This window comes from Mobula birostris, chromosome 11 (genome assembly GCF_030028105.1).
Source record: "Mobula birostris isolate sMobBir1 chromosome 11, sMobBir1.hap1, whole genome shotgun sequence".
NCBI lineage: Eukaryota > Metazoa > Chordata > Chondrichthyes > Myliobatiformes > Myliobatidae > Mobula > Mobula birostris.
The window spans coordinates 65174093-65193569 of NC_092380.1; the positions used below are offsets into that span (position 1 = coordinate 65174093).

The 19477-nt window shown below is 37.5% G+C and overlaps 1 protein-coding gene across 2 annotated transcripts in view; it reads left to right on the top strand.

The window, feature by feature from the left end:
- The window catches only part of dagla (diacylglycerol lipase, alpha), a 309507-nt gene that overhangs the window by 52067 nt on the left and 237963 nt on the right, over positions 1-19477 (top strand). For both annotated transcript variants that reach the window (XM_072272422.1, XM_072272424.1), the window contains exon 2: positions 3926-4061. The gene's annotated coding sequence lies outside the window, so the exon portion shown is untranslated. The remainder of the gene's footprint in view (positions 1-3925; positions 4062-19477) is intronic.

Below are 19477 nucleotides of genomic sequence, written 5' to 3' on the forward strand. Positions count from 1 at the left end.
TGGGTCACCAATGCTGATGATGGTTGCGTCAGCAGCTATTTGTGTCTTGAAGCTGTCTTTATTAGTTCTATAATCTGGTAAGCAGTCAGATTGGACAGAAATGGTGCTGTCAGGATTGGGGACTTGGGTGCTGTTTTGGTCTCTGCCTGTCTTGGTGGGTCACTCTCATGTCTCTTGTCCCTGCTAGGGCAACCATGGTATTGGAGACCACAGTTGTAATATTATCTCCTCTGCCCTCCAGCCACCTTGCGACCTCTCTTTCAAACTATTTCTTCGCCCATGAAACTATTGTGGGGTAGGTGGATCCCACCATTATCTCCAAGTTTGAAGCCACCTGGAGGGTTGCGCTCTGCCCTTCTTTGAGCATTTTCACGAAGACTGAATCATTCCTCCCTGGATTGCCCAATCTGAGTATTCCTCATAGAGCCAGTATTTTTGCTCTGCATAATCTATGATGTGTTTATTGTTTTTCTGACAAACTGGCATTACCGTTCCCCAGTTACTCTCTCCTTCTCCAAGTCACTGTCTCATTTGTTCCTCAAAGTTCTGATATCTTTCCTCATTGCTGGCATTCCCACTAGTTGCCCATGTACCGTCCTGCAACCCTAGGTTCACACAGGCTAGGATGCACTTTCCAAGGAGGTGGACAATGGTCTAATTTCCAGCGAGGTCAGGAATGTAGTGTGCATTGTGGCCTATATACCAGTTGTAAATAGATGATCTTACAGGGAGGGCCTTTCTCATCACCTGCCAAACAAGACCTTGGTGCTTGATGGAAAGATTTGATTATGAGGCATGCTACCAAATCACTTTACCAATCTACTTGTGAAACTAGTCTGCCATATCCACTGTCTTTCTTTCATGTTGAGCTCTAACACTTCTTACAGATTACTAATTAACTTGTGATCAAAGATATTATTTCAGATGGTGTTTTACAAGGAATGAGGTGGTGAGGAATGGATCAACTGAAAAGAATGTTCTGAGATGAAATTAATTCAGATCCATCCTTGACAATGTGATAGTACTGTTAGTATTTCACATGTGGTGACGTTTACTGTTTGTATATCCAGGGTGTGTGCACAGCTTGATGCTGCTACACATAAAGGTAGTCATTAGAATGAGTGTTACGTTGGGTATAAATTCTTCTCATTTTGGAGATTTATATATTTTTGAGCTCCAGATAAACGGAAATGTCTCATTTGTTTGGTACAGTGAATTTGTGAGGCATGAAGCAGATTCAGCAACATCTAGAGCACCTTACAGCTGATGACCAGGTTCTTGAGTTCTTTCCTCTGAATGGCAGTGAGTACTGTGGCTGACGTATCGTATTTCTGCATTCCCTATACACTCCTCTGGTTCTTTCTGAATTATTCAGCTTCAGTAAACTAATTTGCCAGTGACTTCAGGTAATCAGACATGACATTGAAAGGAACGGCTGCTGAAGAACATGATCTTTTGTTGTGATTAACTTTGTCCCCAGAAGCCAATGTGCACCTGTAAAAAATTCAAAATCTGTGGACTGACAATGAGTCCATGCAGTGAGGTTGTGATCTGATTGCTTTTCCTGGCTCTTGTACCCTCATCCTTCCTGATTAACCTAGCAAAAAAGCTCCTTATCAGATAGGCAATCCAGAAGAAAGAAGGCTATTTTACCTAATACATTTTTGAAATTATTTGAAATACTTTGTTGAATGTTCTGCGATGCCTCCTGTATAATTGAGAGGGCCTCTCTATTTCTTGCAGTCCCATGTTTTTTGGCTTCAGTCTTCAGGTCTACAAGGCTTATGAATATACTAGGTAATACCTTTTGCTCATTATATCTTAGGAAAGCTGCAACAGGGGAATCTTTAATTTCTAGCTATCATGGTTGTGGTCACTGGGCTGTTTATGCATTTAGACTCATGGAAGAAACTTGCATGAAGCAATTCTGCATTGTCAGTATTTAGGAAAGAAACCTAACCAAGCAATGTTATTGAGTAGTGCTAAATTGATTGGAATTAGTTGTGCATAGGATTAAAACACAGCTTTTTCATTGTTGTGTCTATTCTTTGGAAGACTCCAGGAATGGGTAAAAGAATGCACTAACTTCAGGTTGGTTGCAAGATGTTGGAAGATATTCTGGACTTGGGGTGTATAGCAGAATGTTAACTTCAGCACCCACTCTTCAGATCTGAATTATGGACTATAGAATAAATTTAAACTGCAGCTCTGGACAATAGAGCTGTGAACCATAGTTAATCGAGAAACCAGACAATGTTGATTTAGCATTCATTTTGGGTGTTGTAGTGTGGGTGTGAAGATGGAGATGTTAGGTATAGGCAATTCAAAGGAACCACTGTAAATACGTTGTAAGTATAGAATTGTCTTTTGATTTTTAGCATATAAAATGTCACATAATATTTGGTTGACCAGGCCTCCTGCTCCAAAAGAATCTCAATATGGTGCCTGCTGTGTCTCATTTTGTTGATTAAAAGACTACTTCATGTCTACCAGCTGTGTCTCTCCAGTGACTTTGTTCACATTACAACAGGGGAGATCAGTCATTGAATAAGGGAGCAGCAGATCTGTTCTGTGATGAGTGTGATTTTACAGGCACTTGATTGCAGTTTTAGAACTGGGGATAATATTGGGATTTGTAGGATTGGGAATATGAACCTGCCAGTGTGACAGAGTGGAAGATGTATGTTTCAGCGGCATCTATTATTGTTTTCTACATATTAATTTGAACTCTTTCATTCTCAAGTTACTTCCAGAAAGATGCAAAAAATTACCAAATTGGATGGCTAGTTTTATTTCATTTAGTGTAAGACTTTTCCTCTTTCTTTGGGTTTGCAATTTGTTAATTTTCCCTGTAATTTTCTCATTAACACAAGTAATGCTGTATGATTCTCGCAATAATTTTATAGACAGAATGATATTGTTAAATTTAATTATATTACATATATAAAAATGCTTAATCTGAAGACAATTATTTTCGTTGTTTGTCAAGCCACAATGATTTCCAGACTTTGAGATGAGGTTGTGTTGCCATGGAAGTTTGCCTAGGCCATGTCTACAGATTTTTTTTCCTCAAGCATCTACTCGGCAGGAGACCAGAATGAACTTGGCAGAAGGATAGAACCATATCTGTTATTAACATGTTGGCAGCCGGAAGATTTCTGACAGCTAAAGTTTCTGTACTCCTTTTGAACCCTCACTTAAACTGGTGCAAAACATGCAGATTGCATTTAATGATACAGTGCCCTCAAGTGAGTTGATCTCAATAAGAAATCAGCTGTTTAACCATCTGCACTGCAACAGAACTTTTTAAACAGTAAGCACAGTATTACTGACCAGCTGCCATATGCGTTCAGCAACACTTAGTCATGTGAAAATTAACAAATTTATTTAACTCAATGATTGACATATTTCAAGTTAAATATTTGAGGGATAACTGTGAAAAGGCTGCAGTTTGAATAACAACAAAGTAATGCTTTTTTATTGCAAATTTGATTTTCCCGGTTTTATCTTGAATTCAACTAGTTTCAAGTCCACTGTATGACTAGAAAAATTGCTCAATACACACAGCTGAATGCTTGCATAAATAGTCATAACTATTCCTCAATTTTGCTTAAAATTTTTATATGTAGAGTGTAGTGTAGAATGTGCCAGGATTTACATAGTATGGAATACTGGAATTGCTAATTGGGAAGCATTGATGGCAAAAAAAAATATTTGAACTGAAAACAAGTTTCTAACATCTGCAGATTCTTGGTCTTCCTTTGCAAACTTCAATTGTAAGATTTTAAGTTGTAGGAAGTATACTGGTTGATGTAAGCAATATAGCAGTTAAGGTACTACATTTTATAGAAACGTAAGGAACTAATATACTGAAGTTATTAATTTAGTATCTTGTTATTATCATATTTGTTTTTTTTAATTTTAGGTTCGTCTTTGGGCACACTTAATTTTGAACAACACCTCAATGTGTGTGATTTCTAAAATGTGCCCAATTGGTACTACTTGGCATTGGATTAGGGGTGAAATTGGAACAAATTGTGTTTTCATCAAATCTGGATCACGTAAGTAGACTCAAATTTTGCTTTTGGAATATCTTGCATTGTGTTTCGAAAGCAGGTTTGACAAAGTGATTATATGTTCAAAGGTATCCATAGGAGAATGTTATGCACCTCTTATAAGAGACATAGGAGCAGAATTAGGCCATTCAGCCCACTGAGCCCGCTCCACCATTCCATCTGGATGATTTATTATCAGATTCTCCAGGAGGTGTTCATGGAGTGAGGTTGTTTTTGGCTTCGCTTCATTACTGTTACTTTTTTTTTTAAACTTATGATCACCCTTTTTAAATTTATTTTTACCTACACTAGATTTATTCTATACTATTGATTTATCCTTGAACTGTAACTGTGAAATTTGAAGAAATGAGCAAACAAATAAGTACAATATCCAAAGTGCGACATCCTAAAAATGGCAAAGATTCTGATGGGAACGGGATGAAAAAAGGTGAATCCAAGGAAACTGAACTATCTTTTGATACTCTGCTGAATCTTTTAAATGAAAAATTTGAACAACAACGTCAAAGTTTTAAAGAAGATGTAAAGGCTATTAAGGATTCTTTAGAGTCGCTTGATTGTGAAGTTAAATAGCAACAAAGTAAAATTACTGAATTGGACAACGAAGCTTGGAAAAGAATTTGAAAATTGAGAGTTTGGAACAGAAATTGGCTTCTACGACTAAACAGCTGGAGCGTTTTAAATCCAAGATTATTGATCTTGAAAATCGATCCAGAAGACAGAATTTTAATGTAATTGGTCTCCCCGAAGATGTCGAAGAAGGGGGCCCTTTAAAATTCTCCTCTCAATTTTTAAAGGATGCGTTTAGCTCTGTATTCCTGGACGATCCTCCATTGCGTGACCGTGTTCACCGTACATTGCGTTCCAAACCAGCCCCCGAATTTAAACTGAGACCAGTGATCCTCCGTTTCCATTATGTTCATGTTAAAGGTCATCTCATCCGAATTGCCTGTCAGCAAGGTATGATTAAATTTCAACATTATCAGTTCCGTTTGGTGGAGGACTACAGTCCAGAAGTGATGAAGGAGCGGCTGGCTTTTAAACTTCTGATGTCGGAATGCTACCAAAAAGGTCTCAGACCAGTCTTAAGGTACCCTGCCCGTTTAAGAATTTCTCCTTCGGAGGGATCACGTCGTGTCTTCTATTCCACAAGTGTGGTTCGAAGTTTTTTGGATGAACGCTATCCAACTGCTACAGATATTTTGCTCTAATTAATGTATGGCTCTCGCAGCATCGGCTCTGTTTTTACGTGCTTTTTCTTTAAAGCCTATAATCATCATATGAAGATGGACTTTTATAAGTTCAAGATTTTCGTTTCTGGTTAGTAGTGTAGGCATTTTTCATATTTCAATTAAAGTTTTTTTTTCTTGTTGATGAATTCATTTTTTTTACTTTGTTAATTCTTATTTGATTTCTGACATTGTCACTAATGGTTTGATGGTGAATTTCTATTGTATGGAGGAATATCTTGTTTATTTTTTTCTGCTTTTTTGTATAATTAAGATGATGGTCTGTCTCCCTTCTTTCATAATCTCTTTTGTTCTTTTACTACGCTATCTTTTCATGTTCCTTCTCCCCATAATTCCTTTCTTTTTTTTTGAAGTGCCATTTTCAATTATTTATGTTTTGTAATTGATTAATAATATGCATCGGCGCTTACTTTTTTTTCATTCATTTTAGAAATCACAATATGAAGATTATTATAGTACTGTGTTTCATTTTTCTTTTTGGATTTCGGGGGTTCTTTTTTTAACATATGTCTTTGGAGTTGCCTTCTGGAGAAATGGGGGAAGATTTAGTATTAATTCTTAGTTCTTTTTCTAGCCCTTTCTGGCTTAGTTTCGGGACTTTATGGGTGGAGGGTGGGGGGGGGTCTTTACTTTTTTTAATTAGTCTTTTCTATTGGGCTGATTCAGAACTACAAAGATGTCTGCAGTGTCGTGACTTCCAGTTCTGCTCTGAATATTTATTCCTCTTCCGATTTCATGAGTTTACATTATGGTTATCTGCTTATGTACCAAGGGGTTGACTTTAAAATATGGCTCAGATTATTAATTTTGTCTCTTGGAATACAAATGGCTTAAACCATCCAATAAAACGGAAGAAGATTTTTGAAGTATTCCAAAGGCTGAATACTCATATTATTTTTGCACAAGAAACTCATGTGAGAAAGGGGAATAATCAATGTTTCTTTAGGTTTTGGAAGGAATAACAGTATAACTCAAACTCTCAGGCCAAAGTGGAAGGAGCTTCAATTTTTATATATTCCTCAATTAAATTTGTACATCATGATATCGTTTCAGATCCGAGTGGTAGATTTTTGTTAATTACTATGTTACTTTTTAATAAAAATGTTGCTATGGTCAATGTTTATGCTCCAAATGTGGATTATTCCAAATTTTTTAAGCATTTATTTACTTTTCCTAATTTAAATGAGTATATGTTGATAATAGGTGGTGATTTTAATTGCTGTTTAAATCCCCTGATGGATAGGTCCATATCTAGTCAGGCTTTACCGAATAAGTCAGCTACTCTTATCAATTCCTTTATGATTGATTCTGGAATTTCAGAAATTTGGAGATTTTTACACCCTAAGGATAAAGAGTTTTCATTCTTCTCACATGTTTATCATTCTTATTCTCGAATTGACTACTTTTTTATTGACTCTCGTTTAATTCCATCTGTAATTGACTGTAATTATAACATTGTCGCCATTTCTGATCATGCTCCAATGAAACTTTCTATCAAGTTAATGGATACTTCTCCTAGTATTAGACAATGGCGATTTAATTCTAATTTGCTTCAAGACCCAGATTTTGTTAAGTTTATGAAGGAACAGATTGATCTCTTCTTTTCAACTAATATTATGGAAGAAAACTCCAATGGGACAGTATGGGACACTTCTAAAGAATATATTCGTGGGCAGATTATTTCTTATTCTGTTGATTTGAAAAAACGTATTAAGAATGAAACACTTTTGTTGGTTGATAAAATTAAAGAAATTGATAAGAAATATTCTATTGCTCCTAGTAAAGAGCTTTATAAACAGAGAGTCGAACTTCAAATGGAACACAGCTTATTATTAACATCCTCAATTGAAAGTCATTTAATGAAGACTAGATGTGAGTTTTATATACATAGTGACAAATCGGGTAAATTATTAGCTAATCAGTTGAAAACTGCTTCGGTTAAACGTTGAATTATTAAGATCCGCAAACATGATGACACCTTGGCAGTTAACTAGAGACTAACTTACCAACTAGAGAAGAGGCAGTGTTGGATCTTCTTGAGGAATGAGATAGGTCAGGTGACAGAGGTTTGTGTTGGGGAGCACTTTGGGTCCAGTGATCACAATGCTATTAGTTTCAGTATAATTATGGAGAAGGATAGGTCTGGACCCAGGATTGAGAGTTTTGATTGGAGAAATGCTAACTTTAAGGAGATGTGAAAGGATTTAGAAGGAGTAGATTGGGACAATTTGTTTTATGGGAAGAATGTAATAGAGAAATGGGGGTCATTTAAAGGTGAAATTTTGCAGGTACAGAATCTTTATGTTCCTGTTAGGTTGAAAGGAAAGATTAAAAGTTTGAGAGAGCCATTGTTTTCAAGGGATATTGGAAACTTGATTCGAAAAAAGAGAGATATCTACAATAAATATAGGCAGCATGGAGTAAATGAGATGCTCAAGGAATATAAAGAATGTAAAAAGAATCTTAAGAAAGAAATCAGAAAAGCTAAAGGAAGATACGAAGTTGCTTTGGCAAGTAAGGTGAAAATAAATCCCAAGGGTTTCTACAGTTATATTAATAGCAAAAGTATAGTGAGGGATAAAATTGGTCCCCTAGAGAATCAGAGTGGACAGCATTGTGTGGAGCCAAAAGAGATGGAGGAAATTCTGAATACTTTCTTTTCTTTGGTAGTCACGAAGGAGAAGGATATTGAATTGTGTAAGATAAGGGAAACAGGTAGGGAAGTTATGGAAACTATGATGATTAATGAAGATGAAGTACTGGTGCTTTTAAGGAATATAAAAGTGGATAAGTCTCCGGGTCCTGACAGGATATTTCCTAGGACTTTCAGGGAAGTTGGTGTGGAAATAGCAGGGGCTCTGACAGAAATATTTCAAATGTCATTAGAAACATGGAAGGTGCTGGAGGATTGATGTATTGCTCAGGTTGTTACATTGTTTAAAAAGGGTTCTAAGAGAAAACCTGGCAATTATCGGCCTGTGAGTTTGACGTCAGTGGTGGGTAAATTGATGGAAAGTATTCTTAGAGATGGTTATATATTTATCTGGATAGACAGGGTCTGATTAGAAACAGTCAACATGCATTTATGCGTGGAAGGTTATGTTTGACAAATCTTACTGAATTTTTTGAAGAGGTTACTAGGAAAGTTGACGAGGGTAAAGCGATGGATGTTGTCTATATGGACTTCAGTAAGGCCTTTGACAAGGTTCCACACGGAAGGTTAGTTAGGAAGGTTCAATCATTAGGTATTAATATTGAAGTAGTAAAATGGATTCAGCAGTGGCTGGATGGGAGATGCCAGAGAGTAGTGGTGGATAACTGTTTGTCAGATTGGAGGCCGGTGACTAGTGCTGTGCCTCGGAGATCTGTACTGGGTCCAGTGTTGTCTGTCATATATATTAATGATCTGGATGATGGGATGGTAAATTGGAATAGTAAGTATGCAGATGATACTAAGATAGGTGGAGTTGTGGATGATGAGGTAGGTTTTCAAAGCTTGCAGAGAGATTTAGGCCAGTTAGAAGAGTGGGCTGAAAGATGGCAGATGGAGTTTAATACTGATCAATGTGAGGTGCTACATTTTGGTAGGACTAATCAAAATAGGACATACATGGTAAATGGTAGGGAATTGAAGAATGCAGTAGAACAGAGGGATCTAGGAATAATGGTGCATAGATCCATGAAGGTGGAATCTCATGTGGATAGGGTGGTGAAGAAAGCTTTTGGTATGCTGGCCTTTATAAATCAGAACATTGAGTATAGGAGTTGAGATGTAATGTTGAAATTGTACAAGGCATTGGTGAGGCCAAATTTGGAGTATTGTGTACAGTTCCAGTCACCGAATTATAGGAAAGATGTCAACAAAGTAGGTAGAGTACAGAGAAAATTTATTAGAATGTTACCTGGGTTTCATCACCTAAGTTACAGAGAAAGGTTGAACAAGTTGGGTCTTTATTCTTTGGAATGTAGAAGGTTGAGGGGAGACTTGATAGAGGTATGTAAAATTATGAGGGGCATAGATAGAGTTGACGTGGATAGGCTTTTTCCATTGAGAGTGGGGGAGATTCAAACAAGAGGACATGAGTTGAGAGTTAAAGGGCAAAAGTTTAGGGGTAACATGAGGGGGAACTTCTTTACTCAGAGAGTGGTAGCTGTGTAGAACGAGCTTCCAGCAGAAGTCGTTGAAGCAGGTTCGATGTTGTCGTTTGAAGTTAAATTGGACAGCTATATGGACAGGAAAGGAATGGAGGGTTATGGGCTGAGTGCGGGTTGGTGGGACTAGGTGAGAGTAAGAGTTCGGCACGGACTAGAAGGGCCGAGATGGCCTGTTTCTGTGCTGTAATTGTTATATAGTTATATGGTATGGTTAATCATGATGAAATAAATCTTTTCAAGAATATTATACCTCCTTATTCCTTTCTGAATTTCCTCACAATCCCAACACCATACATGACTTTTTAAGGAAATTGAATTTTCTGAAATTATCACCTGAAGAATGTTTAATGTTAGAAACTCCTATTACTGATGAAGCAATAACAGCTGTTATTTCCTCAATGAATTCCGGTAAAGCACCTGGTCCAGATGGTTTTACAGTGGAATCTTTAAAGTTTTTTCTTCTATCCTTTCTCCTTGGTTGTCTAGAGTTTTTAAAGAAGCAGTCAGATTAGGTAAATTCCCACAATCATTTTATGGAGCTTCTATTTCTTTAATTCTTAAAAAGAATAAAGATCATACTGATTGTGCATCATACAGACCGATACCTCTCCTGAATGTAGATTCTAAAATTTTTTCTGAAGTATTAGCAACTAGGTTAGAGAAAGTATTATCTCAAATTATCTCTGTGGACCAAACTGGATTTATTAAAACTGCGTTATTCATGTTTTAATATTAGGAGCTTAATGAATATTGTTTATACTCCTTCACTTAGTACTCCAGAATGTGTTATTTCATTAGATGCTGAGAAAGATTTTGACAGAGTTGAATGGCTATATCTATTTAGTGTGCTTGAGAAATTTAATTTTAGTCCAATATTTATATCTTGGATTAAATTGATATATCATACCCCTGTAGCTTCAGTTTGTATTAATAATCAAAGATCTCCCTTTTTCTGCTTAGCTCGGAGCACTAGGCAGGGATGTCCTCTTAGTTCATTATTATTTGATATTGCCCTTGAACCTTTAGCAATTGCTATCAGAGACTCACCTAACATTTTTGGTATTACCTGTGGGAATAAAATACATAAGTTATCATTATATGCAAATGATTTGTTATTATACATTTCTAATCCTGAGAAATCCATTTCCGCTATTTTATCTTTGTTGGCTCAGTTTAGTAATTTTTCTGGTTATAAATTGAACCTTAATAAGAGTGAACTATTTCCCCTAAGTATGCAGGTTCCAATTTATGGATGTTTACCATTTAAATTGATTACTGACTTTTTCACTTATTTAGGGGTTAAAATTACAAAAAAGCAGAAGGATTTATTTAAGGCTAATTTTTTACCTTTAATTGATCAGATTAAACTTCTGTTTACTAAATGGTCACCAATGTCTCTGTCATTGATCGGTCGGATCAATGCTATCAAGATGATTATTTTACCTAAATGTTTATATTTATTTAAAGCGGTGCTGATTTTTATTCCAAAATCCTTTTTTGATAATGTTGATTCTAAAATTTCCTCATATATATGGCAGAACAAAAATTCTAAGTTGGGTGAAAGATATTTACAGAAATGTAAAAAGGAGGGGGGTTTGGCATTGCTGAATTTTAGATTTTACTATTGGGCAATTAATATTCGATATTTAAAATTTTGGTTATGGGACTTGGACGTAACTTCAAGTTCACATTGGGTAAATCTTGAATGTAATTCTTTACAAGGGTTTTCACTGGGTTCTATTTTAGGGACTTCGCTGCCCTTTACTCTTTCTAAATTGTATAAACAAATGGATAACCCAGTAGTAAAATATACTTTACGAATATAGTTTCAATTTTGAAAATTTTTTGGGTTGAATTAATTTATTCTAGCAAGTCCTATTATATCTAATTTCTTCTTTCAACCCTCTATCATGGATCAAGCATATTTGGCTTGGAAAATTAAAGGTATAGTACGATTTTGTGATCTATTTTAGGATAATTGTTTCATGTCCTTTGAACAATTATCTAATATATATAACTTGCCTGGATCCCATTTTTTAGATATTTACAGATTAGAAACTTCTAAAATACTGTTTTTCCTACCTTCCCAAATTTATATTCAACGGATATTTTGGAAAAGATTTTAGATTTAAATCCTTTTCAGAAAGGTGTAATAGCAACTATTTATAATATAATTATGAAAATACATCCAGATGTATCTAATAAAGTTAAGACTGATTGGGAAAGGGAACTTAAGATTACTTTACTGATTGAAAAATGGGAAAGAATTCTTCAGTTAGTTAACTCTTCCTCTATATGTGCTAAACATGTGTTGATACAGTTTAAAGTAGTGCATAGGGCTCATATGTCTAAGGATAAATTAGCTCGTTATTACTCTCATTTAAATCCTGTATGCGATAGATGTCACGCTGAGATAGCTTCTTCAACTCATATGTTTTGGTCATGTCCTTTTTTTGAAAAAAATATTCGAAAGATATTTTTGATATTATTTCAACTGTTCTGAATATTGATTTACGACCTCACTCTATTACTGCAATTTTTGGGTTACCAATGATAGAATCAAGTCATCTAACCTCTTCAGCTCGTCAGATGGTTGCATTTCTTACATTAATGGCTAGAAGATCCATTTCGCTGAATTGGAAAGAGATTAATCCTCCCACCACATTTCATTGGTTCTCCCAAACTATGTTGTGTTTAAACTTAGAAAAAATTAAAAGTGTTATTTATGATCCCTCTATTAAATTCAAAAAGACTTGGAGGCCATTTATTCAACACTTTCATATGATGTAATTTGACCTTTTCCAAAGCTATTCTATTTCTTTTTTATATGTTGAGAAGAGCAGAGTCAATGACAGTAATGGTTCTTTTTTTTTGATGTTACATAACAGCCCATGTCATCTTTTTTCCCTTAGTTTTGTTGGTTTACATTGTTTAGGTTAGTTTTTCTTTTGGGGTATATATTTTTTTCCTTTTTCATTTTTTTTTGTATATTATATTTGTATCCTGTATGACTGGGAGGTTTAATACCCATGTGTCAACTGGGTTTATATTTAGATATGTTAATTACAACAATGTAATCCCAAATAACTTTGTATCAATACTATGTTATGTTTATTATTATGAAACCAATAAAAAGATTGAAAAAGAAAGAATGGATGATTTATTATCACTCTCTACCTCATTCTCCTGCCTTCTCTTTGTAATCTTTGACACTCTTACTAATGAAGAATCTATCAATGCCTGCTTTAAATAACCCAATTACTTGGTATCCATAGCCACCTATGGCAATGAATTTTACAGGTTCACTATTCTCTGGCTAAAGAAATTCGTCCTAATCTCTGTTTTAAAGAGATGTTCTTGTATTCTGTGGTTAGGCCTTTTGTTCTGGTCCCAGGAAATATCCTAACCTTAAATATTCTCAATACCAACCGCAGCAGAACACCACTAGTCACTGGTGACCAATCAGAAAATGCCCCCTTTATATCTCCACTTTGCCTCCTCTCAGTCAGCCAATCTATCCATGCTGGTATCTTCCCTGTGATACCATAGGTTCTTATCCTGTTTAGTGGCCTCATGTACAGTATCTTGTGAAAGGCCTTCTGAATATCCAAATAAACACATCTTCTTTACCTGTCCTGCCTGTTATTTCCTCAAAGATTTCCACCAGATTTATTAGGAAGATTTCCTTTCATAAAAACCATGCTGCCTTTGGCCTATTTTATCATGTGCCTCAAAGAACCCTGAAATCTAATCATTGTTAATGGACTCCAACATCTTCCCAACCAAAGAAGTCAGGCTAACAAGCTTATAATTTCTGTCCTTTGCCTCCCTCTCTTCTAAAAGAGTGAAGTGACATTTGCAATTGTTGTAGTTTTTGAAATCTAGTGATTCTTGAAAAAAAATACTATCGCTTTTACAATCTGTTCAGCTAACTCTTTCAGAGCCTTAGTCTTTAGTCCATCTGGTTCAGTTGACTTACCTATCTTCCCAAGCATCTTTTCCTTAGTAATAGCAACTACACTCATTTCTGCTCCCTGACACTCAATATGAATGTATATTTGTCTGAATAAACTCTTAAGTCATCAATAACTATTTGCTGGACTTAACCTAGAGGAACTAAAAATTGCATCTGTCAAGGATTTGTAACTATATATTTAAAAAATACTTTTTCATTTGCATATCTGAAGCAATTTAGTGGATGAATTAACACTGGAACACATTATTGTTCTTGATGATTTTGCTCCATTGTGATTAAACTTCGCCAATATAGAAGTTGTTCTGAATTGCATGCTACGCTGAAGTGAGCCTCATGGTTTGGATGGTATCCGTCATTTGAAGTCACCTAAACCCTATGTTTGTACATACGTATATATTAATGTTGAAAATGCTCGGTAGATTAAATAACAACTCTGGAAAAGAAAAATGTAATTAAGTCTCAGAGGCTATTTTTCAGTTCCGGAAGAGCGAGTAAATGTTAAGCACAAATGATTCTTCAGATGCTGGAAATCTTGAACAATACACTAAATGCTGGAGGAACTCAGTAAGTTAGGCAGCATCTAAGGAGGGGAGCAAACAATTGATGTTTCGAGCCAAGTCCCTTCTTCTGGTCTGGAAAGGAAAGGGGCAGAAGACACAATAAGAAGTGGTTGGAGAGGGGATGGAGTGAGATGTAAAATCAGGTAAGGGGGAAGGGGGATGTAGTAAGAAGCTGTGAGGTGATGGATGGAAGAAGTAAGATCTGATGGGAGAGGACCATGGAAGAAAGGGAAGGAGGAAGGGCACCAGAGGGAGATGTTAGGCAAGTGACGAGAAGAGAAGCCATGAGAGCAGAACTAAAATGGGGTATAGAAAAAAAAGAAGGGGAGAGGGGAGAAATTATCAGAAGTTAGAGAAATCAGTGTTCATGCCATCAGGTTGGAGATCATCCTGAAGGGTCCTCCAACTTGAATGTGGCCTGGTTGTGGCAGTGTAGGAGGCCATAAGTGACATGTCAGAATGGGAAAGAGAAGTCAAACTGAAATGGTGACTACCAGAAAATGCGGCCTTGTGTGGTGAACAGAGTGAATGTGTCAATGAACCAGTCGGCCAATCTATGTCATATCTCACTGATGTAGAGAAGGCCACTCCAGGAGCATCAGATACAGTAGATGACTCTGACAGACTCACAAGTGAAGTTCTGCCTCACTTGCTTGGGGTCCAGTATGGCAGTGAGGGAGGAGGTGTAGAGGCAGGTGTAGCACTTGTCCTGCTTTCACAGATACGTAACTGGAGGGAGACCAGTGGGAAAGTGAGTCACATAGAGAGTAATCCCTATGGAAAGTAGAGAAAGGGAGTATGGGAAAGATGTGCTTAGTGTTAGTATCCAGTTGTAGATGGCAGAAGTTATAGAAAATGATGTGGATATGGAAGCTCATGGTAAGGACAAAGGGAGCCCTATCCCTGTTATGGCAGCAGGCAGATGTGGAGAGGGCAAATATGTGGGAAGTGCAGGAGATGTGGGTGAGAGCATCATCGATAGTGGTGAATGGGAAACCCCTACTTTGGAAAAAAGAAGACATCTTAGATGTTCCAGAATGGAAAGTCTCATTCTGAGAACAGATTGTAGTGTAGATGGAGGAACTGAGAAAAGCGAATAGCATTTTCACAAGTAACAGAGTGGGAAGAGGTATAGTCTTAAGTTGCAAAGGAGGTAGAGTGAAGGATGAATAGGACAAAGGGAATATTTCTGGTGAGGCCACAGTTGTTGTGGTGAGATGTTTGTAGAAGTCATCAAACTGATATATTATTGGGGCAACGTGAGAAAAAAACAATGAAGCAAGCAAGTTCTCACGAGTGAACATCACTGAGATGATAGAGTGAGCATACAGGCAAAGGAAAATGAGGAAGTGTGGAATATAGGGCATAATCAGTAAATCGGGCTGAAATAATGGAGAGAAGAAAGGTGATCTAATCAAGATGGAAGACTTGCAACTGAAATCAGTTCTGACAGAGAAAATGAGTTATCCAATGTTGTTGAATTTGATATTTGAAAGCTTACCACAGATGGTGAGGTGCTGTTTCTCAAATTTGTATTGGGTATTGTTGGAACTGCACTCTGTATGCACCATGAGGTTTCCTCCACATTCCTGCCACTGATGTCCTCCATCCCATTCCCACTCTAACATTCCTGTTAGAGTGGGAATGGGATGGAGGACATCAGTGGCAGGAATGTGGAGGAAACCTCATGGTGCATACAGAGTGCAGTACATAAGATTGAAAGAACATGTGAATCAAATCAATGGATAGTAGGAAGGGAAGAAGTAAAAGGATAAGTGCACTTCCTCTAGGGGTTACATAGGAAAGTGTCAGAAGAGAGATGTTAGTTTAGGATCTGAAATACTATTTTTCTTGTAGTTGAACTTTATCTATGCTTGCTTACGTTTGTATAATCACGTGCTTCTCTATAAATGCCCATTGGATTTTCAGTCATTTGTACTGTAGCTGGTTCTGTACTTGTGTAGTTTCTTGGTCTGTAAGCCCGAGATGCCATTGCAGTGCATGTCAAGACTGTCCTTATCTCACAGGCCATTTAGCAGAGAAGATTCCCTTACCTGTCCTGTTTGAACCTGTGAGCACTACCTCACTTTTTAAAAATATATATTATTTGTTTTTGCATGATTTTTAATTATTCAATATATGCATACTGTAATTGATTTTCTTTATCATTTTTTTCTTCTATATTATGTATTGCTTTGAACTGCTGCTGCTAAGTTAACAAGTTTTACAGCACATGCCAGTGATAATAAACCTGATTCTGAATTGGTTTTTAGTATAAAGAAAGATCATGAGGCCAGTTAAAGGAGCAAGATGGCACCAGTGAACCATGGAGAAGTCCTGGGACTATGTACAATACTTCGAAATATAACTCTTTTGAATTACTCTCACTGCAATCTTCTGCATGTAGTTTTCCATTAGGCAATGTACTTTTAAATCGACTTAAATGAACTACATATTTTACAATATTCTCAAGGACTCTGTGGACTTAATTCTCAAGCAAGCAGGTACGGCACCTTTAAATGAATGAAAGTTTACCATCATGGCTGGAAGCAAGGCAGGAAGGAGGGTCTCCAAGCCAGGCTGAAACACAGAGGAATGAGACCTCTTCTAACTGATACCTTGTTAGCAAATGTGCAGTTGCTGAAGAACAAAATTGAGTACCCGAGGGCAAAATTGCTGTGTTGTAAGAAAATGAAAGATCGTTGTGTTCTATAAGTAACCGAGACATGGCTTACTCCCAGCATGCCAGATACAGCAATCAGACCTGAAGATTTCTTGATTCACAGGATAGACCGAACTGCTGATTTGGAAAAGGCCAAAGGTGGAAAGGCATGTTTCATGATAAACTCTTGGTGGTGCTCTGATGTGGTAGTTTTATCAAATTTATGTTCTCCTGACCTTGTACACGAAACAGTCAAATGCCATCCGTTCTATTTTCCAAGGGAGTTCCCCTCCATAATCCTGACTGCAGTTTTCATACCACCAGCGGCCAACTACAGTCAAGTGCTTGAGATACTGCATGATGCCGTATCCAAACAAGAAATAGTCCATCCAGAAGCATTTCAAATCATGGTTGGGGTCTTCAACCAGGCTTGTTTGAAGAAAGCTGCCCATTTACCATCAGCGTATAACCTGTAGCACCAGAGGTCCCAACAGACTAGACCACTATTATATTAAGATAAGGAATACCTACCGTTTCATGTTGGGACTGTGTTTTGATAAATCTGATCACTTGGTTGCCTGTCCTCCCACCTGCATACAAGCAGAGGTTAAAAGGCAAAGCTCCAGAGATTAGGATAGCAAATAGGTGGTCGCTGGGGACAGAGGAGTGGTTACGGGATTGCTTTGAGTCAGTGGACTGGGCAGCGTTCAAGGGCTCATTTGTGGATCTGAATGATTACATGGTTATCACAGAGTTTTAAAACAGTTGTAGACAAATGTGTCCCCACAAAATCATTCAGTGTTTTCCCCAGTCAGGAGCCCTGTATGAGCCATGAAATTCACAATCTGCTGAGGGCCAGATCAGAGGCATGCAAGTCTTGTGACCAAGAAGGTTACTAAAGGTTCAGGTACAATCTCTGAAATCCATCTCACAGGCGAAGTGGCATTCTGGACAAAACTCGAATCAACGAAAGATGCCCGACAGCTGTGCCAGGGTTTGAATACTATCACCTCTTATACAATAAAATCAAGCGACATAGGCAACACCAGGGCTTCACTTCCAGATGAGCTCTATGCCTTCTATACTTGATTTGACTGTGAAAACATGGGGGAACCATAATGAACACTCAGAACCACCGATGTTCCTATGAATTTAGTATCTGAGGCCAAAGTGCGAGTAGCCTTCAGGAGGGTGAATCCAGCCCAGATGAGGTACTTGGCTAAGTACTCAATTCCTGTGCTGATCAATTGGCTAGAGTACTCACTGAGATCTTGAATGCTTTGGCAGTCTAAGCCATTCCACCTGCTTCAAGCAGTCTTCAATTATATAGGTGCTGAAGATAAACGTGGTTAGCTGCCTCAATGACTATCATATTTTCATCAGGGATGATGAGGTGTTCTGAGGGGTTTCATATGTGTTTTGATATCAACTCATGTCTTAGACTTGGATCCACTCCAATTTGCCTACAGGAGCAACAAGTCCACAGGAGGTGCCATTTCATTGGCTCTTTACTCAACCCTAGAACATCTGGACACCAAATATGCATACATCAAGATGCTCTTTATCGACTACAGCTTGGCGTTCATGACACCATCTCTTCAAAGCTAAACTATAAATGCGATACCTTGGTCTTAATATCTCCTTGTGCAATTGGATCCTTGATTTCCTCACTTGCAAACCCCAGTCAGTTCAGATTGCAACACCTCTTCCACAATCTCCATCACTAAAGGTGCACAACAGTGTGTGCTTAGCCCTCTGCTCTACTCACATTACACTTAATATTGTGGATTAGTACAGCTCCAATGCCATAAATCAAAGGTGGTGATGAATCAGCATATGGGAGAGAGATTAAAAATCTGCCTGAGTGGTGGCACAACAACTACCTCTTGCTCAATGTCAGCAAGATCAAGGAACTGATTATTGACCAGGAGGAGGGAAGTAGAGGTGCATGAGCTAGTCTTCATCGGAGGATCAGAGCTAGTGAAGGTCAGCAACTTAAAGTTACTGGGTGTTATTATTTTGGACCTGTCCTGGTCACGACACCTAAGTGCAATTGTGAAGAACTCACAGCACCAGCTCTGTTTCCTTAGGAGATTGTAAAAAGTTGGCTTGACATCCAAAACTTTGACAAACTTGTATGGATGTGTGGTAGAGGGAAAATTGACTGGCTGCACCACGGCCGAGTATGGAAACACCACAGCACTTGAATAGAAAATCTTCCAAAAAGTAGTAGATATGGGCCTGTCCATCATGGTTAAAGCCCTCCCCACTATTGAGCACATCTACATGAAGCATTGTTGCAGGAAAGCAGCATCGATCATCAGTGATGCCCACCACCCAGGATATGCTGTCTTCTTGCTGCTGCCATCAAAATTCACACCACTCAGTTCACGAGCAGTTGTTCAGGATTAGAATCAGGTTTATTATCATCGGCATGTGTCGGAAAATTTGTTAGCTTAGCGGCAGCAGTTCAATGCAATACATAATATAGAAGAAGAAAAAATAAAATAATAAATACTTAGGTACATCAATTACAGTATACATATGTTGAATAGATTAAACATCATGCAAAAATCAGAAATAATATGTTTAAAAAGTGAGTTCACGGGTTCATTTAGGAATCGAAAGGCAGAGGGGAAGAAGCTGTTCCTGAATTGTTGAGTGTGTGCCTTCAGGCTTCTGTATCTCCTATCTGATGGCAACAGTAAGAAAAGGGCATGCCCTGGGTGCTGGTGGTCCTTAATAATGGATGCTGTGTTTCTGAGGCTGAGCACCTTGATAATGTCCTGGGTATGTGGTAG